Source organism: Pleurodeles waltl, chromosome 1_1, assembly GCF_031143425.1.
Source record: "Pleurodeles waltl isolate 20211129_DDA chromosome 1_1, aPleWal1.hap1.20221129, whole genome shotgun sequence".
Taxonomy (NCBI): Eukaryota; Metazoa; Chordata; class Amphibia; order Caudata; family Salamandridae; genus Pleurodeles; species Pleurodeles waltl.
Genome location: NC_090436.1, coordinates 742577146 through 742600848, shown reverse-complemented (window position 1 = coordinate 742600848; position 23703 = coordinate 742577146).

Genomic DNA, 23703 nt, shown 5'->3' with positions numbered 1-23703 from the left:
CCTGCAGAAAGCTGAGGATTTCTTTTTATATGTTTTATCTTGAATTTCTATTTCAACAGCAAGTGTCTTTTGCTGTACAATTTTCTTATATTCTATTATCTCTGTTAAATTGTTCATGCTATTACTTCAATTTCTCAATAGAGCATATTTAAACTAAAGAAAGAAATCTGAGGCTTTGCCATTACCACCCAGCTCTAAATCAGGTCCTTAGTATTGTGTCTTTTCTCCCCCTGATTTCCATCCCTCACTTCCACCAAGGAGCGCTGAGGAGGGAGTAATGCCCTGAACCCTTTTGTTGTGGACGGTCTCACTGTCAAGCATAGGTAGTTTGAGATCTCTGAGTCGTCACTGGAGAGGGGATGAGGTACAGAATATCTAGTAGAAAATATCATCCTACCACAATACTGTTGGCAAAATGTCTAGGACCAAAATGTGCACATGATAAGTATATATAGATAAGTATAGATTTACTATACTAATCTACGGATATATGAACCTTGACACACATATATATATATATATATATATATATATATATATATATATATATATATTTACATGCATATATATATATATATATTTTTCTCTTCAAGGTGCATAGATGTGAAGCTAAGAATATCAAATCTGTATTTACCTATATGCACTTACCTCCTCGATAATTTGTTCCACACTATTTTGCCTACAATATCATGGTAGCACAATAATTCCTACTCGATATTCCGAACTATAGTTTTAGAGAAGAGACTCTCCCTCCACATTAAGCTGAATCAGTGCCTCACTTAAATGGAAGAAAGTTATTTTTTTGAAATTTTCCAGGACGAGCTGTCCTCCATCCTCCAGAAATGAAGAAGATGAAGGATTGCGTGGTTATCTTCAACTGAGGAAGGAATTACTGAGAAGTGAGACTACCCTTTGTGGCAGATTCAGGTGCATGGTTTGATAATTCATCGACACCGTCTGAGGAAGAGCAACTAACAAGGGCACTGATGACCGGCTTCCCGGAAGGGAATTCAGGGACAAGGTATGTGTGTTATTATTCTCCTTGTGCCACACAGATTGAGAAAAGAATAAAGGGCATTCGGACGAAACACTGGGGATGTTGCCAGAAATGTAAACGGGGAGAACAGAGAGCTTTTACCTAAAACATTAGCCCAGTTCTGTTGGAACACCTGCGCACCCCAGAGGGTAGAGCAGTTCTTTAAATGGAAATACAGAAGGGTAGGTACTCAGACCCATATTTATACTTTTATGCGCCGCATTTGCGTAATTTTTGACGCAAAAGCGGCGCTAACTTACAAAATACAATTGTATTTTGTAACTTTGCACCGCTTTTGCGTTAAAAAGTGACGCAAATGATGCGCAAAAAAAGTATACGTATGGGCGTCACTCTCTAGAGTAGCTGCTTGCTTCCGAGAAGTGCTGGTACTCTCCCAAATAAATGTATAAGTGCTGAGAATGCAGGAACTGTCCCTTCAAATTAAAGAAGTGCAGGTACTCAGTACCGGACAGCACCTGCCCATTTAAAGCACTGGGGTAGAGTGAAGACGAAGGTCAGAGAGAGCTCACTGACCTGTTGCACAGATCCAACGCACGCCTTCCCGCGCTCCAGCACGTGGCGCCTTCTCGGCAGAAGGGCAAGCGAGGAGGGGCGAAGTCACTTACACTGCTTTCTTTATGCAGCATCTCTCTGCTCTCCAAAGTACACTCTACAACATCCAGTGTGTAAATGAAGGGCTACTTTCAACAAATGTTTTATTCTTCCCCGCAGCCATGAAAGAAATGTGCTCTATAATCTAATTATACTTAATAGTCCTCCATTTTTTCTCTGAACAAAAAGGTCAGGGACGCAGCTGTACCCGAGATGAACAAAAGAGTAATTGATTAGCACAGCTGATCAGCAAAAGAACATGTTTAATTGCCATGTCCTGACAAAACGTAGAGGAAGAGCGCCCCTCTACCCGCCTAGATTGCAGTTGTGCGGAAGAAGGTAAAGTACTCGCCTACCTGCAGGAGAAATATCACCATGTTCCATAACAGTCACTTCCAGTAAAGCAGATAAAGCGCAGCATTATTCCAATACGTCAGAGCTGGCAACAGTCCTCGTTTTACAAAACTACACTCAGATTTGAATGGTCACCAGTGGAAAATAACCAAGTGTTTTTCTGACCTCCCACACCAGCCTGGCTGGAGGACCTCGTAAAAGCAAGGCTCCTAAAGTGATCTCTTGCAGATCTCAAAACTTTTTGAGAAGGTGTTAGGAAGCAAGAAAATAACAATTCTAAAAGCATTACACTTAACAGTTAAAACAAATTTGGCGCGCCAAACCAGTGTTTGAAAATAGCATACTTTTTATTGCAAAAATGTTAACAATATAAAAAAATAAAAAAAAATACTTTAAACTTCCCAATAGTAGTCAATGCAGGCAGCCACTTATGTGAAAAACAATGAGGCCAATGTTGTCCTACATGGAAGGTCAAATCTGAGACTCATGATTAAGGGCATTATTCAGAGTTGGGAGCTACTGGAAATCTTTCAGATTTTAAGAGTGATTGCTAAATCTGGATGTGAATTCCCTGGTGAAATGTCCTCCACCACAGGGACAATAACGTGGTGTATTGTCCACTGGATAGTAGCTACCACCATGTGGCTACTCTAGATCAACTAGATTCCACAATCTGTCCTCTGGTATACTGATGTTCCCTTAAGCAAGTATTTTTTCTAGTTGTATCTCAAGATCAAGTTTCTTTTTGGTACATCAAATGTGGTGATTTTTAGGTCGAAGCCTACCAGACATCCCTGCTGTCTGGTTTGCTAACAACATCTTGGGGACATTCAGAAAGCTTCCCTGGGAACGAATCCCGCCTGTTGCTTACCATTGGCTTTTTATTTTGTAACTCACATTTTCTTGTTTTCTATTTTCTGGCTTTATTTGTTTTAGGTTGTGCAGCTTGAGTTCATCCCTTCTTTTGCCCAAACCTTACTTACGGTAGCCTTCCAAGTGTTCCCTTTCTGTAAACAGGCCTTTAAATCTTGTTCTTATCTTTTTGCATTTGCTGTGCATTCACAAACAGAGGTGAAATGGCAGGCTCTGTCTTCTGAGGGAGCTTGGTGTTTACTTCTCTTTCTCTGACTTAACAGTGAGAGGATTTAAGTGACAATCATGCTGGCTACTGGGGGTAACTCTGAAGTGTAGTGAAACACGTATTTTAATACCATTTAAAAAAATCAATACACTAGGTGATGACATTTCCACACATCATAGTTTGATTGCTGCCTACTTTTATCAGTAAAACTATGGCCCATATTTATACTTTTTTAGCGCCACATTTCCGTACTTTTTTTACGCAAAAGTGGCGCAAACTTGCAAAATACAATTGTATTTTGTAAGTTTGCACCATTTATGCGTCAAAAAGTGGCGCAAATGCGGTGCTAAAAAAGTATAAATATGGGCCTATGTCTGTGCAAATGTAATGGTCATTTCATTTGAACATGTGTTGTCTGTAATGGCAGTCTACTACCACACCATGCATACTCTGCATTACCCTACTCCACTCAACTCTGCAACATCCATGCCACTGATGTCTACTCTGCACCACTCACACTATGTCACTCCACTCTATGCCGCTCCACACTGTGTCACTGCACTCTACTCTGTACCATTCCACTCTATGCCACTTCAGTTCTTGCCTCTCTACTCTACAACACTTTATGCCAATGCACTCCAGCCCACGCCTCTCTACTCTGTATCACTGCACTCTTTGCCACTCCACTCTACATCACTTCAGTCTATGCTGCTCCACTTTACGCCACTCCACTCTACGCAGCTTCCCTATATGCCACTCCACTCTACTCCAATCTGCAATCCTGTACTTTATGCCACTGCACTCTATGCCAACTCAGCTATCCACTCTAATCTACTCTGCACCACTGCACTCTACACCAATGCATTGTACCCTGCACCACTCCACTGGACTGTACACCATTCCGCTCTATACCACTTCCCTCTACTCTGAAACAATCTATTCTGGACCACTCCACTCTGCGCCACTGTAATCTATGCTGTACAACTCCTCTCTGCTTCACTTTACTCTATTCTGTGCCACTCTATTCTATGCCACTGCAATCTACTCTAACCACTGCACTCTACGCCACTGCGCTCTACACCACTGTACTCTACACCTAAACACTCTATGCTACTCTGTTCTATTCTGCACCACTATACTCTATGTGACTGCTCCCTATTCCACTCTATTCTGCACTACTGTACTCCACTGCACTCTACTATACACCACTGCACCCTACAACAGTCTATTCTGCAACACTGCACTCTCTGGCACTGAAATATACACCACTCTACTCTATGGCACTGCACTCTGCTCAACTGCAGTCTACTCTGCGCCACTCTTCTCTACACCACTCTATGCCAATGCACCTCTTGCCACTCCACTCTAAGCTACTCTACTCTGCATCACTCCACTCTATGCCACTGCACTCTACCCTGCACCACTCCACTTTGCACCACTCTGCAACACTCCACTTTGCACCGCTCCACTCTACTCCACTACGCTATATGCCAATTCAGTCTAAATCACTCTAATCTACTATGCACCACTGGACTCTACAATACTGCACTCTACTCTATGCCACTGCACCCTACTTCACTGTATTCCACTCTGCACTATTCCACTCTACCCCACTTCTCTCTATGCCACTGCACTCTACGCCACTCTATTCTACTCTGCACCACTGCACTCGGCTACTACTCTTTACACTACGTTATTCTGCACCATTCTACTCTATACCACTGCAGTATATGACACTCTGCACTGCAACACTTCACTCTCCGCCAGTGAGCACTCTGCCACTCGACTCGGTGCCACTACACTGTATGCCACTGGACTCTGCCCCTGCACTCTATGTCACTGCAATCTATGACACTGCACCACTGTACTCTCTGTCAGTCTACACCACTGCACTCTACACCACTCTAATGTACAGTGCACCACTTAATTCCATGCCACTGCACTCTACACCACTTCACTCTATACCTCTGTACTCTACTCTGCACCACTCTACTCTTTGCCAATGCACACTACTTTACTATGCAGCACTGCACTAATTGACACTGCACTCGCCACCACACTATTCTAGGCCACTCCACTCTATGCCACTAATCTATGCCACTCCACTCTACCCTGCATAATTCCACTCAAACCTGCAGCACTCCACTCTACGCCACTTCACTCTACTCTAAAACAATCTACTGTATACCACTCACTCTATGTCACTCTACTCTATGCTGCTTCACTCTACACCACTCTATACCACTGTTCTCTACACCACTCTACTCTAAACCACTGCCCTCTATCCAATGTACGCTACATCACTTTACTCAAAACCAATGCACTGTATGCCACTGTCAATGCCAACTACTCTGCACCACTGCATTCTATGTCACTCTACTCTACTCTGCAACACTGTACACTACTGAACACTTTGCCATGCTACACCATTACACCTTATGCCATACTATTCTACTCTGCACCATTGTATTGTATGTCAAGGCTTTCTTTAGCACACTACTCTGCAACACTCTTCTATATGCTACTGCATTCTGCAGCAATGCACTCTACGTCAATGCACTATATGTTACTGCACTCTATTCTACTCTGCACCACTGTACTGTACTTCACTGCTCTCTTCAAAACTCTAATCTGCAACACTCTTTGCCACTGCACTCTGTGTCAATGCACTCTACACCACTACAATCTAAGACACTCTACTCTGCAAGACTGCACTCTTTGGTACTGAACTCTATACTATACTGCACCCCTGCACTCTATGCCACTGCACTGTACTCTGCACCACTCATCTCTACACCATTCCACTCTATGGCACTACCGTTTACACCACTCTAATCCACTCTGTGCCCCTGAAAACCACACCACTGCACTCTACACAACCCTATGCCACTGCACTCTGTGCCACTCTACTCTACACCTCTGCACTCGATCCTGCACCATTCCACTTTACGATGCACCACTTCACTCTACTATGAAACAATCTACTTATGCCACTGCACTCTACTCCACCCTGTGCTACTCCACTCTACACATTGCGCTGTATGCCACTGCAAGTTACACTGCAGCACTCCACTCTACCATAATCTGTGACTCTCTACTCTGGTCACTTAACTCTGCATCACTCTACTTTATGCCATTCTACTCTACGCCACTCTACTCTATGCCAGTGCACTCTGTATCAATGTACTCAACACCAATGCTCTCTACACCATTGCACTCTATGCTAATCTACTCTGCAGCACTGCACTTTATGTCACTTCACTCTAGGTCACTCTACTCCACTCTACAACACTCCAGTCGATGATGTTCTACTCCAGTCTATGCCACTCTACTATACAACACTCTACTCCCCTCTATGCCACTCTACTCCACTCAGGCCACTGCATTCTACAACACTGAACTACATGTTGGAGCATGCTACACCACTCTACACAATTGCACTCTACGTCACTGCACTCTATTCTACTCTGCACCACAGTACTGTACTTCACTGCTCCCTACAGCACTCGAATGTGCAGCACTCTTTGCCACTGCACTCTATGCCAATACACTCTACACCACTGCAATCTCAGACACTCTACTCTGCAACACTGTACACTACTACACACTATGCCATGCTACACCATTACACCTTATGCCACACTATTCTACTCTGCACCACTGTATTGTGTGTCAAGGCTTTCTTTAGCACACAACTCTACAACACTCAACTATATGGTACTGCATTCTGCAGCAATGCACTCTACGTCAATGCACTATACGTCACTGCACTCTATTCTACTCTGCACCACTGTACTGTACTTCACTGCTCTCTACAAAACTCTAATCTGCAACACTCTTTTCCACTGCACACTGTGCCAATGCACTCTACACCACTGCAATCTAAGACACCCTACTCTGCAAGACTGCACTCTTTGGTACTGAACTCTATGCTATACTGCACCCCTGCACTCTATGCCACTGCACTCCACTCTGCACCACTCATCTCTACACCAATGCACTCTATGCCACTACAATTTACACCAGTCTAATCTACTCTGCACCACTGCACACCACAACACTTTGCTCTACACAACCTGATGCCACTACACTCTGTGCCACTCTACTCTACACCTCTGCACTCAATCCTGCACTACTCCACTTTACGATGCACCACTTCACTCTACTATGAAACAATCTACTTATGCCACTGCACTCAACTCCACTCTACTCCACCCTGCACCACTCCACTCTACACCATTGCAATCTATGCCACTGCAAATTACACTGCAGCATTCCACTCTACCCTACTCTGTGCCTCTCTACTTTGGTCACTCAACTCTGCACCACTCTACTTTATGCCATTCTACTCTACACCACTCTGTTCTATGCCAGTGCACTCTACATCACTTTACTCAAAACCAATGCTCTCTACACCACTGCACTCTATGCTAATCTACTCTGCAGCATTGCACTTTATGCCACTTCACTCTAGGGCACTCTACTCCACTCTACAACACCCCAGTCTATGATGTTCCACCCTACTCTATGCCACTCCACTCTACAACACTCTATTCTACTCCATGCCACTCTACTCCACTCAGGCCACTACATTCTATAACACTCTACTCCACTCAATGCCACTCTACTCCACTCTGTGCCAATGCACTCTACAACACTGCACTCCACTCTATGACACTACTCCACTCTATGATGCTCTATGCAACTCCCTCTATGCCACTCCATGCCAGTTTGCTCCACATTATGTTATGATACAGTATACCACTCTACTCCAATACTCCAATCTATGCCACTCCACTCCATGCCACTCCACTCTGACACTCTATGCCACCCCACTCTATGCCACTCAACTCCATTATATGCCACTCTGTGCCATTCCAATCTACTCCACTACTCCACTGTATGCCACTACACTCTATGACAATCTACTCTGCTCTACACCACTCTACTCTACAACACTCTATTCCACACAACACCCTCTATACCCTCTATACACCCCCCTTCTCTACACCACTCAACAACACTCTATGCCACTCCAATCTACAACACTCTACGCCACTCTACAACACTCAAATCTATGACACTCTATGACACTCCACAACACCATGCCACTCCACACCACTCCTTGTTACTCAAGTTTACTGTACAATACTCCAACCCTCTCCACGACTCTCTACGTCACTCCATAACGCCCACTCTACTCCACAACACTCTACCTTATGACTCTCCGCTCTACACCACTCTCTTTTATGCCACTAACTTTTAGCCATGCTGAACAGCTGCCAGGCCGGTGTACATAATCGCTAAAACATATTGGCAAAACCAATAGCATAGGCATGACCTATTGGCTTTGCCAATGCTTGCTACTCTATCTGCATCATTGCAAAAATGATCTGCGCTATAAGATCTATACTTTACATACTTTGATATCTTTAGTCAACATATCTCTCAAGTACAGACTGAACGCCTTCAAAAGTGAAGGCTTTTTCACTTGTATCTTTTTGCTTCCTTCATCCACAAATGAAGACAAGCCCTGTTTGAAACAAGAGCCACCAGCATATACCAGTTAAATGAAAATGTAAATGCAAACCTGACTTAACCCTCCATTTTATCCAGAATGCAGTAACAATCCTCATCTTTATGCTTTGCACGCAAAAATACTTTAGAGTCCTTGACCAATGACTGCACCACATATGACTCATGCATACGCCCCAGCCAGTCTTGTCAGAATAACACTGGAAGACGGCGTTTCAGCATATTCCTCATATTTTTTATTAATCGCATCCAGAAGTGTAGCAAATTCGGTGGCCATTGATGTACTTGCCTCTAGATGAAAAACATAGAGTCGCTTTGCAGGAAGTGTTGCTTCCAAGCCTCACTTTTTCTAAATCAGATATTCACTGCACAACACTGGCAATGGATATTTAATCCAGGTCAATTTATTCCAGAAGTATCAGGCCTTTAACTGCCTTATTCATTGAACACAGGAGAGCATATAGCTAATAAATTGAGGGGATAGATCTCCGAGGGTCCCAATCGTAGGGCTTTATGCTAAAACACAAACTTTCTTTGAAGTGGTTTAGACTCTCCAAGTCCTCCTTATGCTAGTATTTGGCTCTGATGTTGCATTTAGCCACATCCACCATTTATTGAATCTGGAGAACTCGATCCCAGTTAAGGGGAAGAAGACCGTCCTCTCTTGTCTGGCAATCTCCCATTCCTTATCTCTGTTGCCAAAGCCTTGGTCACTAATGCTTCCACAAGGCGTTGAATTGCTGCCTAACTTTGTTAGGCCCAGAAAAGAAATCCTTTATCCTTGTTGAAGTACTTCCTCTGCCATGCCTGCTTTCACTCCTAGTACGTCTAGCCAAAGGATCTTTGAAGGAATCACTCCCGAAAGACGTGTTTTTTTCATTCCATGGGAGGATTTTCCTGAACCCAAAGAATTCGTCATATCTGAGTGAAGCCTTTAGAGGTGGTAGTAGCAGAAAATCGTCTGACTTGTTGATGAAGTGCTTAACACTCAGTTGCGGTGTTCTCCTTCAGCACAGCATGCACTGATGACACTTGCCCTGTTTCAGAAATAACACTGCAGAAGTGACCCCATTGGCAAATCTCCACCGAAGGTGACTCTTCCTCTGGAGAACTTAGCACTTGCTCCACAGGTCAGCGATGATGGGAGAAAACAGTGGTGTGGTCACATAATACAAACTGCATCTGTGCAATTGTTTGGTTAGATGTATCTATGACTTGCTGTTGATATAGCATTGCTCGGAGTAGATGCGTATCTTGGTGTACTCAAGGACAATTAAATGGAGTTTAAAATAACTCATAAAGTAAGTGAGGAATCATTCTCATATGTTGGTTTATGATTAGGTATATGTGATAAATACATTTAACCTGAGGATATTTCTTAATCTATTGTGGACGCTTTGTAATTGACAACTAGCGTACATGTGCCAGTTCTTAAACAGTCTTTACACCAAGGAGGACTACTTAGGACAAGCAACGCACTGTACTCATATGTTTGACTTTCAGATTTCACCTAGCAGCATTTTACACACATCCTTGACGAAGATGTATCAAAAACAAGCATTGCTTAAAGAAACTTATACAGATAAGTTGTTTTGTGCCAAACCTGTGCATAGAGTAATGGGCGAAGAAGAAAGTGTAAGTTCATTACTCACTATAATGGTGTCACCTTACCTTATACAATAAACAAATATTGGCACATACTTTCTGCAGATAGAGATTTGAGAGGCTGTCTTCTAGGTGAGTTTGAAATGTAATTTAGGAAAGCCCACAATACTCCAAATCACAAATGAGGCCCAAGAAATCAAGTGCTGGTTAGCCTCTGGTCATTAACAAATGGAAGTTTTGTTTTCCTCTCCTCCTCTGGAGACTATTCCTAAAGAAAAGAGACTACTAGTTTGGGGAGACACTTGGGTCAAAACATAGTACATGTATCCCAGAACCAGGCTTGAACACACGCATACACACAAACACTTAATAAATGCATAAATGCATGCAAAGGGAATTTCTAAAGGTGAATAACTGAGACCACACAGTTTTGTTTGGAGAAAGTTATGTTGCAGGTTTATTTTCTAAGATAATAGGTTGACTTACGGGCTATCCAAGGGTAGCCAGTGATGATATAACCTGAGCTGCCTACCCGCCTGTTTAGTCAATGAGGACCAGGAATACCCCACATCTGGATCCCATAGTCCAAGAAAAGAACTCACACAGAGGTGGAGCGTTACCAGGCAAGCCCCAGTTGCTCAGGCTTACAACTGCTCATGGGAATAACGGGGCACTGAAGCCCGCATGGGCTCTTTCTTGTAGTTGCTTTTCTCACCAAAGACCTTTGGATCACCCTGAAACTTTGCCAAGCCTCAAGGGTGGCAGCTGCTGGTAGTGAAGTCCTCCACCTCTGCCGTTATCCTTTTATGGCCTGCATTTGTTTCTTGCTGCATTTGTCGAGCACCTCCTTGCTCAATCACCCTTCTGCAGCCAATAACCCTGATTTATATGGTTTTCCAAGCCCAGCTATTCCCCTTTCTTCTTGGTGCTGTATTCAGCTTGGCATGCTCCGCAAATCACCTCTGAGCCACGAGGTACTCATGTCCCTGCAAAGGTTTTCTGTTTATAAGTGGAACTGAGAGAGTGCATGAGTATGACCCTTTTTTAACCTACTACCAGCACATCCTCTAAGTGGCCCTAGGGACCTCAAAGTCTGTAACATTGCAAGGTGGCTATCCCACATGATCTCACTAAGGGAAAAATCCAGAAACACTAAGGAGGTGATTACAGTTTGCTGTAAGTATACATAACCTTTAATTAGGTGAGCCCCAGAGTTCCAGATCACTGTGGGTTCCTTGTGTGACATATAAAGACCAAATGGGAAACCAAAGCTATTGGTCTATTATGACTCTGCATAAGATCCATAACACCTTCACTCTTAGTTTGTTATTAGTTTATATCCTTGATTTATTTTAAGACATGGCAGTGCCCCCTCATCTGCGGGAACTATTGTTACCAATTGTTTAAAATATTCAGCTTTTAAGCTCTAACTCTGTCCAGCTTAGCCTTAGTTTCACCTCATGCTGATAGCTCTGTGGTGTATTCTTCCACCTCTTGTCACATTCTTTTATTGTGCTGTATGAGAGACTATTTTTCATCTCAACCAGACACTGGAACAACACACAAAATTCTCTCTGTTGTATATACGCTACTTATAGAAAGCAAGAGATTAAGGGCCTCAGTACAAGTTTGGCGGTTGGACAACCAGACCACCATGTTGGTGGTCCTAAAAAGACTGCCATGTTAGTGGTCTTAGAGACCGCCCTATTATGAGTCAAACAAGCAGGACCTCCAACCATCAAGCAAATGGGAGAAGGCACCCTATGGCAAGAGGACAGGGCAGTGGGGTTAGGGTGTGTGGGAAGGATGCTGTGGACCAATGGGGTGAGGCCACTGGGGTTGCTATTGGACAGGACACCATCAGCCAAGTCTTGGGGGTCTATCAGAAGTCCCAAGGCATGATGGGCCAGGTACTTTCTGAACTCTGGGAAATAAAGCAGCTGCAGAGAAACTTCCATCAGGAAATGCATGAATAGTGGGAAGCTCATAATACCAACATAGCCTCCCTAACAGGGGTTCTTAGAGACAATAACCCCACCCAGAACAGGGATCGAAAACAACATTCTGCCCCTTCCTTTGGTGCACCTACACCAGGCCGTTCATCTGTGCCAGCCACTGAAATGGAGGCCCTGTCAGGGGAAGAACCCACCCCAGATACCCCTACCTCTCTAGCAGTAGATCCCCCGCAGGCCAGTGGGGACATCCAGCTAAGAACCCAGGAGGTGCATATGGCAAGACACCCACTACTGCCAGCAAGTGACCTCTTCCAAAATGACATTCTTTATTTGCCACATATTCACTCTATTGACTGTTCTGAAACCACCTTCCATTTCCAATGGGAGGAGTACACTGGACTTCAGAGTTCCAATGATTTCAACCACCATGACTGACCCCTTCACTTTTCTGTTTCACCATGCCCCAATTCATATTCTGCACAATTTTCCAATAAATTCACCTAACACAAAGCCATTGTCTGCTAATCCAAGGAGGGATATGTTACAGGTGCACTGTCCTACCAAGGAATACTACTAACACACACAAACACACTGCACAAGTGCCTGGTCACACCAGACATTTTCCTCAACTGTATAGCACATAGGCGGTTGAAATGCCTGGACTGTCATAGCCAAGAATGGCTGACTCATATTGAGTCATGGTGCACATACTATGGTACAGCCCCCCAGATCATGGAAGTAAGGGCCCTGTCAAACATTGTCCCATAGAAAAGGCAAACAGAAAAGTGGATGGTGTCACCAGCTTGTGCCTTATCACATACCATTGCAGAGTAATCTACTATCACATAAACCAAGGTTACAGAGAGAGGGCAGTACAACATTCCCTGACCACAAGCCCATCATTATCCAATGACCATGTATCTGGTGGTATGACACAAACATGTGTCAGTGTTGTGGCACAGGAACTGTGGCCTGCAATGATGAAACATATCTACAGCTACATACAGGTCATACAAGACAAGTGTTTAGCCAATGTGAAGATCAAATGCCTAGCTCGCAATTGGTGACTGCAGATGTCATGCCCACATGTTGGCACACATGATGCAATTGGCCTACCATAGCACACTAAACAAGTACAATGTGCACTTCAGACCTCCCACCCAAACACTGTTTAAGCTGCCTTGGCACAGGTCTCATACACCCCAAATCTGTGACCTACATTACCTGGGACAATCCATGTCCACTTCCTATGTCTGAACAGCATCAGATACTTGCCAATGTCACAACTCTGGAATGCCCACATGAGGATGTCAAGGTGAAGATACCTGTACAAAGACAAAACAGTTTATGCACTTGAAAACATACCTTTACACAAATCATAAAGCAAGTATCTGTAAATGGAATAACATTGTAATTAGACTGGCACACACAACGCAGCAGCATCAAGGTGGGGATATGTCAAAGGCTAGCTCATCAGGCACCCTTTGGCTGAATATTGCAAGTGTCAGCTCCCTAGTTGTTGCCGAAACACTCAAGTCCACACATTCTCAGACCTCCAGTACATTGTACAGTCATAGTCATGAAATCACATGACATACTTACACTGATGAAAAGTAGCTGTCGATGAGATCTTCCTGTAAGTCAGCTCCTTCCTCTTCTCCGTTGTCATCCTCACTTGGCATTTCAGGATTCTCACTCTGTGGCACTGCAGGTTGCCCCTCCCTGTGGAATGCTGCATGCTCTGCAGGGCGATGTTGCGGAGCATGCAGCATTCCACAGACATCTGAAACACTTTTCTGGTTGAGTAGAGGAGGGCTCCACCAGTCTGGTCAACACAGTAGAATCTCGCCTTCAGAAGCCCAAAAGCCTGCTCCACTACTCACCTTGTTCTACCCTGGGCATCATTGAAGCAAACATCCCCTGGCATAGTTGGATTCCTAATTGGTGTCAATAACCAAGGACGGTTTAGATATGCGGAGTTCCTGTTGAGGCAAGGGACATATGTGCAACAATGAGTCATAATTGAAGCACCAGACATTGAAAACACACTCAGGACAGATGTGATTTACCAACCACCCAGGACCTCTCTGGGTACAGTTGTGACATCAGCTGGGGTATGGTGCTGATCTGCATTATGAAGGAATCATGGGCTGAACTCAGATAACGGGCATAGACCTGTGAAATATAGAGATCCACCAAACATATAACTTGCACATTGATGGAGTGGAAGTTCTTTCTGTTGCTTTATACTTGTTCATTGGCCTGTGGGGGAACCAAGCCAACATGTGTGGCATCTATGGCCCCCACCACATGTGGGATGCGTGCAAAACCATAAAAGTCAGCTTTCAGATGGGATAAATCGTCAAATTGGGGAAAGCTGTTTCAACATTGCTGAGAGGACATCCTTCAACACCAGACTGATCATAATTTGGGACATGCTAGCTGATAGGGCCACTGTATGTTAGAAGGACCCTGTAGCCAGGAAGTGCAATACTGACAAGACTTTTACAATGGGTGGTATGCTGGTTGGATACCTAATAGCTGGCATCAGTTCTGGCTCCAACTAACAATATAAGTCCACTAATGTTTGCCTATCCAGATAGTAAAAAAGGATAATGTGGCATTCTTCCATGGTCTGGAGGTCTGGCAGTGGACGTTAGACAGGAGGTTGCCGCAACCTCCCTCTCCTTAGTGTATGTCTGTAGCCATGTCCCTGTAATTATTGGCTTGTATGTGTCACACTTGGGGAGTATTGACAAATAGGAAAGTCCCATCTTGATGTTACTGACATGTATGTGACTCAACCATTTCTGCTGAAACTTGTGATCATTACCTCTTAATTTGTCTTTTGCATCCATGCAGGTTGACGCCCATCAAAAGAAGGGATTATGGAGAGCCATCACCCGGACGGTACGGACCGTGGGGGTCCACAGCCAGTGGAGTGCCCACTGGAGGAAAAGGTGGGAGGATCTGAGACTCTGAGTCCAGAAGTTCGCTGAGGTCCAGCTGGGGATGTCTTCCCAAAGTGGGGGGAGTGGTGCCCATTGGACCATGCCCCTCAGTGGCTTGCATTCTGGTGGTGGCCTATCCAGAGCTTGATGGGCATTTGAGGGCAGCACAGCAGCCGCAAGGGTGTGAGCACAGGGCATATTCCTGTCTGTCACATTGCCAAGTAAATGAGTTAGGTTCTGACAGCTCCCCCTGACAATTAGGAATGAGCCATGTTCCACATAGTAGATAAGTGATTGTTTGTGTAGGCATGTCATAGGGTGCCTTGCATATTAGCCCAGGGACCTAGGACACATCTGGGTAGACGCCACAAACCACTTGCTTTCCAGGGACGACATAAGGCTGTGTACATTGATCAATCAAGTACTGTTTTTTGTTGTAGTGTGTGTAATTTCTACAGACCACTACTCCTCAATGTTACAGGCCAAATGTAAGTAAGTGACAGATCACTGTCCTCAGCCATGTGTCTGAGTAAATGAGTATATAGGTATCTGCCACACAGAGGCCACTTTTATTCAGAATAGGATGGGTACTGGTGCCTCACTGCAGTCTGTAGTGTGAAGATGGCCAACATACATGACAGAGCTTACATTGTTCTTTGGTTAAGCTGAAGATCGATACTTTCCCTTGGTAAGCGGGGAATGTCCATTGACATGATTTATGTGCCATCACTGTTTCCAGCATTCCTTGCACCTACATGTCACCATGTGTCCCTTTCTCTTTTGCGAAACATTTGTAAGCTTCTGTTTCACACATGGTCTACCTATGTTGATGGGGTGATATCTGTATTCCCTCACCTATATGTGCATGCCAAACTGTGTGGAATGCGACAGTTACAAAGGGAGTAGATTTCATGTTGTGCCACGGACAACATTGTGTCACCATTGTTTATTGGCTGACACATTCCTTCATGTGCCACAGCATGTCTTTTGGCATTTATTACTACAGTACCAATGAGGGATATGACAGGTAGGCCTAGAGTTTTGAGCCACATTGTGAACTGTATGCCCTTGAGGTGGCATCATGTGGAAAAGTGCACTGCACGCATGTCATGAGTAAGGTTTGTGACCTAGCTGTTGGGCAGCATCATGGAGTGACTTGCAGTTATGCTGGAATCACATGTTTGGGTACAAGCAATCATCCACAGGCAGACATCTGGGTCTGCATTGCCATAATGGAGACAACGATGTAGCTTCCAATTAGCAAACATGTTGAGGGTCTTCTACAAGTACTTGGAAATCTCTGCACCTCTCAAACACCCAAGGGACTAATGACATCTATTGATGCACTCAGAGTATGTAATTGTAAGGGGTGCCAGACATTAGTGGTAATTATCCTGGGGCATGGTGATTCATTGTGTTGAGGATTTTGGGGACATCTCTCCCTGACATATTGCACATGATGCCTACAGTGTCCATTTCCATGCCACATGCGAGGCTTATATGAGCAACAGTAATACTACCTCTGTTCAATAGTAATACTACTGACTCTGTTGTGACAAATATCACTTGGTGAAGTAAGTATAGTGGAACTGCCTGCAGTCTGACATGAGTATTTCCATGTCACCTTCTCCAGGCTATTGTACTTGTGTCAGTAACATGGCAAGATTTTGGAGCATTGTTTCTTATTGTTGGATCATTATGTATGTGACATATAGATGTGTGCATGACCTTGTGTGGTAACTGTGGGAATGAACTTGGCAATGGCCTACTGTTGTATGGCAACAGGTAACTGACGTCTGCTTCATGGGGCAAAGTATTGAGGGTAATGGGATCTACTTCTTGTTGAATGGTTATTGTGATTGCACAACTTCAGCCGTGCTATTGCAGTTATCTCAGATCCTGATTGTTCTGTGGGCAACTGTTAACAGTTCAGACGACATGCAGGCATATCGTATGGCACATGTATGGGCCACTTAGGTAGAGTTTGTTGATGAGGCCTACTTGCAATGTATGTTAATCTGAGCTGTTGTTGAAGTGCGATCCTAGACAAATGATGACCCTATTTCTCTTTGTATTTCCAGCATCAGCAGCGGTAAGTGAAGGAGGTGGGGCACAGCCGAGTGGGGAAGCATCTGGCCGTAGGCCCTTGGATCAGGAACACTACTGACACAGAGGGACCCAGTGGCCTGGAAGGTGAGGGGCATGCCACTGGAGAGACTGGAACATCCTCTTCATCATCGGATTCTTCCTCCCTAATGCTGCCCACCCAGTTGGCAGTGCCTGCTCACCCAAGAGGGTGGGTGTCACCCTTGGCACAGGCCACTGTGCCCCAGCACCTGTTACCACTGCTGCCCTCAGGAGGAGGCTTTTGACCTCCTGAGAAGGATCTCTGTGGGTCAGACAGTCATTGTGAATGCGATCCAGGGATAGCAACCCAGCTCCTACAAAAAAATGCCATTCTTGAAGGCATTCATGGTGCAATGGCTGGCCTACAGAGATCTTTTCAGGCTTCCGTCCTCCCTCCACCTCCCTCTTCCCAATCCAAATCCTCCCTTCCTCTACCTTCCCACAACACACAGACAGATCCACACATGTCCACTTCATCACACAAGAGCAGCACACACAGCCACAAGCACCACAAAACACATTGGCATGCAAGTAAACAGCCACCCACAGACACAAGAAGTCACCACTTCCCCAGAGACCCCTACCCCTCCCAGCATTACACATACGACATCTAGCACTCCCACAGGCACACCACAACAGTCGGTGACACACCCACCTAGCATACCTGCAGACACCACCCCAACAGACACCTAGACATCCACCACAAGCACCATACCCTCAGACACCACCCAGACAGACACGTAGACATCCATCACATCCACCATACCCCAGTCACTACCCCAACAGACACACATGTCCACCACTCCATCCCCAGTACCTTCACCTCCCAGACCCTCAAGTCACACAAACGCACTCACTCACCCACCTAACAGATACCAACCAAACACAAGTATACCTCCCAGAAACACGCACCCACAACATCCAAAGTTACAAAGACAACTACTCCCTTGACCTCCAAATCCCCAACACATTCTGCTAATCATCCCCGTGTCCCTAAGAAAGTTTTTTTGTTTGACCTTAACCTCTCCCCGTTCCCTCCACCCCGTCCCAGACGCAAGAGGCACCCACCTACCTCTCAGCCCCTCCCTTCCACCTCCAAGGTCTCTCCTGCCCCCCTGCAAGCACCCATACCTCTCCTCCCAGAAGAAACCCACCCCTCCCAAAAAGCAGACCAACCCTCCCAAACTCAACCCCCAACCTAGAATGATCTATGAGGTGCCTGCCTGCCCACTTGATGCTCCTTCCTCTGGAGGTGCCCTTGCAGTTAGGAGTCAAGTGACGGCACCATGACGTGCCTATGCCAACATCCATGGAATGGCCAATGGCCTTGGACCTTTCATATTTCTAGTTTTTTTTGGGTACACATTTGTCCTACAATTCCTTTTCTACCTTTATATTGTTTCTGAGTAACTTGAGTTGTCAGCGAAAGCCTGCTTGCTGATCCATTTGCTGCTGTTAGAAGTATCTGACTTTGTGGGTAGTGCTGGTGCCCCCCAAGACAAGGGTATATATTGAGTGTATGGATATGTAGGTGTAAACGCATTGGTGGTGTCATGGCATTGTGTACTGTTTGTTATGGCAAGTGTTTCATCTTGCGATGTCCAATATGAGCTTGTATGATGTTAGACGTGTCCGCCTTATAGATTATGTATTCATCTGATGTGTGTCAGCTTGAGTTTTGTTTGTGCAGACATGGAGTGTGTTTAATTGTGTTGCTTTTGTTTGCATTTGCTTGTGCATTTATCCATTTAGCTGTGTGTACCTTGCAATTACTTCATTTAGAGGTATGTTCCATGCAGTTGGAGTTGTATGTGCTTTGTTGCCTTGCACTTTCACGTTGTGCAGACAGGCATGTCATTTGGGTCTAATATTCTTTGTCCCAGAGATACCCTGAAGGGCCCGTTCCTGTGCAATAGCTGTTTTAGGGGCAGTTGCAAGGTGATATGTGTCCCAGTGCAGCCTCCTTTCCTGTGTGTCCTGCTGGCCCCATCCTCATTGTGCAGGTATTGTTTGCATGGTGAGGTTTGTATATTTGTCTTTCTAACTATTGTGCATCCCATTGTCCTTCCATTGTGTTGAAATGTGTGTGATGTGTGTGCCATTGCAGGGCTGTTTACTGGTAGTGGGGTTTCTGTTCAATGCCACATCCATACATAAATGTGTTGAATGTGACGCAAGTCCATGGCATGTAAGAAATGTCAGTGTGTGAGATTGTATTTGTAGATATGATGTTGGTATGTTTTTGGTGTTGTGTGAGTGAATGTTGCATTCACCTCACTGTCCCTGTGCCTGAGATGGTCAGACGTGTGTTTTTGTGTAGTTTTGCGGTGCAGTGTGAGTGACCTGCCCAAAGAGGGCATATTGTGACTGTGAATGTGTCCTTCTCTGCATATAATTCCAACCCGGGACAAAATGAGACGTGTACTTGGTGCCCATAGCATGACCCTGTATCATGTGGATGACGGTGCAATGATCTGTTGGTGCACTTAATAACACAAACAGGTGTGTGTACTTATGGTCGGTCACGTCCACAGCGGCATTGATTTTGTGCACCTTTGATGATCATCAGCAGTGGCAAGACCTGCGTGATGGGCTCCAGGTGGCACTGGACTTGTAAGGCTGCCTACAGATGAGTACCTCCCTTTATGGTCTGCATGTCCACCTTCTGAGATGTGGTGGTTGGACTGCCACAGTCACATTGGCAGTATGAAACCTCATAATGTGTCTGGCAGAAACTCAGTCTACGCCGGCCAGTTTATGCTGCCTCCTGAACGTGGCGGTCTGTGCTGCCTGCTTGATAGGCCAGCATGACTTTGGCGGTCAGACCGCCAACACCCCCATGGTGGTCTACAGACCGCCAAACTCGTAATGAGACCCTAAATGTTCTAGTCAGAACCCAAAATTCCCCTGGAGCTGTGCTGCATATAAATGAGAACCTCAACCCCGGACAAGACTTCACTGAAGGGGTTTTGGCCTTCCTTTCAAGATGTAACAACCCCTCCCCCACCTCTACAGCCCCGACCAGCCATCAATAAGGATAAAGTGGATGGAAAGGTGAACAGCCTTGGAAGGTAATGATGCACTAATCAGCTGCCTGCCCATTTGTCGTCCTGCATGCGATGCAGACAGACAGAAATGTAAGGGAAGTTTAAAGGGTTAGAGGGAATCTCCTCTTTTACTTTGACAAAGCTCAAATCTACTTCATGGCACTGATCTCACTTCTATCTCAAAATCAAGAAAATAGAGTTTAGATGTGTGCAGATTATACCACTTCAATATGGTATAATATCAGCAGAATTTCTTTGACACTTCAAGGTCTTTTATCATGCTTACACCTCTACATGGAAATGTTTTCATCACATGGAATCTCCATGGCTAGATTAGTTTGAGACAATTCTCTGCAGCCTCTCTTTTTTTCCTCTGAAGACAGTCTTTTATTTATTTCTTCAAAACCTTCACCTCTCTGGGCTTCTCTGTGTTCCTCTTACTTCTAAATTCTCAATTTGTTTCAGCAGTTACTTCATTGGCACAATTGCTTATTCCACTATTCCTATCATACTTTCTGGGAACTAACACACATTTTGCATTGCTGTGTCTTTCCATTTTTAGATGCATTCGATGCCATGCCTGGGCCTTTTTCTATGGACAACTGACATTGACAAATGTCCTCATTTGTTGCCAGCCATGTTTTCAAATGCATTTTTTTATTTTGTGCAACTGATATTCCTTTTTTCTGGTACATCAATTTGATTATATTGGCTTTGCTGTTTTACTCTGCCTTTCAAGACTTTCCCTGCTTCATAGACCTTTTCTTCACCTTTGGAGCTAGGGGCCTCATTTAAAAGGATGCAGCGGAGGTGCAAAATCAATGCCAGATTTTCAAAGTGGCGCTAGAGGCCCCTACCATTACTTTTACTGGGCTAGCCTCATTTTTTACCAGTGTTGAATTTGGCTGCGTCAGATACTGACAATGATATGCAAGGTAGGCATTCCCTCCTAAAAAATGATACTAGCCCGCTAGCGCCGTATTTACAAGCATTTTGAAAAATTACATACACCTAGGAAAAGTTGTGCTAACTCTGACCAGCATCAAACCTTTAATGCCTGGTCAGACCAGGCACTGATGCATAAGCAGAACACTCACAAAACACCCTGGCAACTTGAAGGACAACAGGGACCTACTCCTGTTACATCTTGGGGCACCAAGGAGACCAGTGCAGCTTCAACATCACCACCACAACATCCAGCACCACCATAGTCACCACTACCCAGACCACAGAGGCAGTGTAGGAGAAGGAAGCGTGCCTACCGCCAGGGAGGAGGATATCATCACCTTCTACTGGCTGCACAGGGAGTCAATCATACAGCTGCTCTGCTTCATAAGGCACACATCTTCAGCCAACAGATGAGTGGTCCACCAACATCTCACCTCTGATCAAGCTCCTGGCTGTGCTTCACCTGCCTGCATCTGGATCCTTTCAGACCACAGCAGCACGAGTGAGTGGAGTATCTCAGCCCTCCCTGTCTGCATTCCTGCCCTCTGTTCTGGATACAGTCATCTGTCTCACAAACCAACACATCCTCTTCCCCAATACCCAGAAACTGCAGCAGGAAATTAAACAGGGCTTCAATGCAATTGCTGGGTTTCCCAATGTCCTCTGAACCATGGACTGCACACATGTGCAACTTGTACCACCTGCCTCAACAGAACACGTGTACCACAACAGGAAGCACACACGCTCGATGAATGCGCAGGTCATCGTGTATCATCCCAGCTTAATCCTCAATGTGCTGGCAAAAAACCCAGACAGTGTCCATGATGCGTACATCTTCCACAACTCCATCATCAATCAGAGGTTTCAGGATGGACAATATGGGAATGGCCTGCTTATAGGTAAGCAAAAAGCAAGTACCTAACAGACACAAGAACAAATAGATATGGGAGGGCACAATACACAGATCACTCTCTGCCTACACAGATAGTAACTGCACGATGAGGCCTGTCACACAAACATGCACTCTGCTACTGCACACATATCTAATGCAACTCACCCTGACATAGGCAATTTGGCATAGTTTGCATGATGTAAAGGCACACAGCCATTCATGGCAGACAGGAAACTTACTGTACATCTAGGTGTGCAAGGGAGGTGTACCATCTACACTGGGGTAGTCACATGAAACACACATGGGTCGTCAACTGTGTTATGCCTCATACATCAGGATTTAGGGGCCTCAGTTACCAGGCTTTGTGCCACTTTGTACCACCAGTGCAACTTTTGTATGATGCTCCCTTGGCACAGTGTCCCAACCTATATTTACAAGTCCACGCAAAACCACCTTGCGTGGCTTATCATGGGCATGTAAATATGTACAACTTATATACACAACACAGTGTGAAAGGGCCATTCCATGGGTGTTGTTTGGCGTATGCCTATGCAGCACACATGGAAGTGTTGTAGTTTGGACTCTTGCTCTGAGCAAGACTGCTGGTTTAAGGATAACAGTACTTTTGTTTGTAGGCGACTGAGTCTTTCCTACAACAAGTCGCAACTGTTGTCCCAACCTTAACGGCTCACTAGCAGCACCTCACCAGAAACACTATTGTAAAAGGTGATTTATGGCAGTCGTTTACGCATGGACTTAAAATAAGATATCTCAGGGAATGTTGTGGTTAAATGGAGATTACCCTTTTCTCACAGATATATTATGTCTCATACAAACACAGGCAATAACACAGATGCAGTGAAGTTATAATAGTTTTTTTTAACATAACTGCAATTTGCGATAAGTTGCATGAACTGCAATGATTAGGATAATGAATATAGCAAGTAACAGTATTGTGAAGAAGAGAGTCATTGTTATGAAGACCCCCACCATTTTGCAATACATGAAAGAGATATATATAAGATGGAATATGCCCTAATACCCAAATGAGAATAGGCCTAACCTCCTACCTAAAGGAGAGCTGGGTTCGCTAAACCTAATCTGCCAAAGCCGTGTCCATGAGAGGAGCCCCCAACCCTCGTTACCTTGGAATGGCGTCTCTATCTCAGACTCTGTAGGGACACGAAGACTGGGTCAGCGTCAAGACGACTGCAGCATAGGTATCAGCGATGGTGGCGATGCCCTCTGGTCGGAATCCCTCTGATTATCTGTCTAAAGTGTGATGTATTTATACAGATCTACAAGGTCCCCTGACGTAGGTGTATTTCTAAACAATAGATAACAAGCATGCTTGGGACGGCAATTAATATCAACAATCCCTCAAAAGTATAGAGAGGGAAAATCCCTAAGTGTGAACACCTACTGTTTGTTTGTCTTTGGTGCTTGATCTTGACGCCTTGGCACGGTGACAATGATAATGTAACTCATAACAAGTGGCCTAACTATAAACAAGGCAGCCATCTTAGAAGAAATAAATAATTAAATGGGCTAAGACAGAGG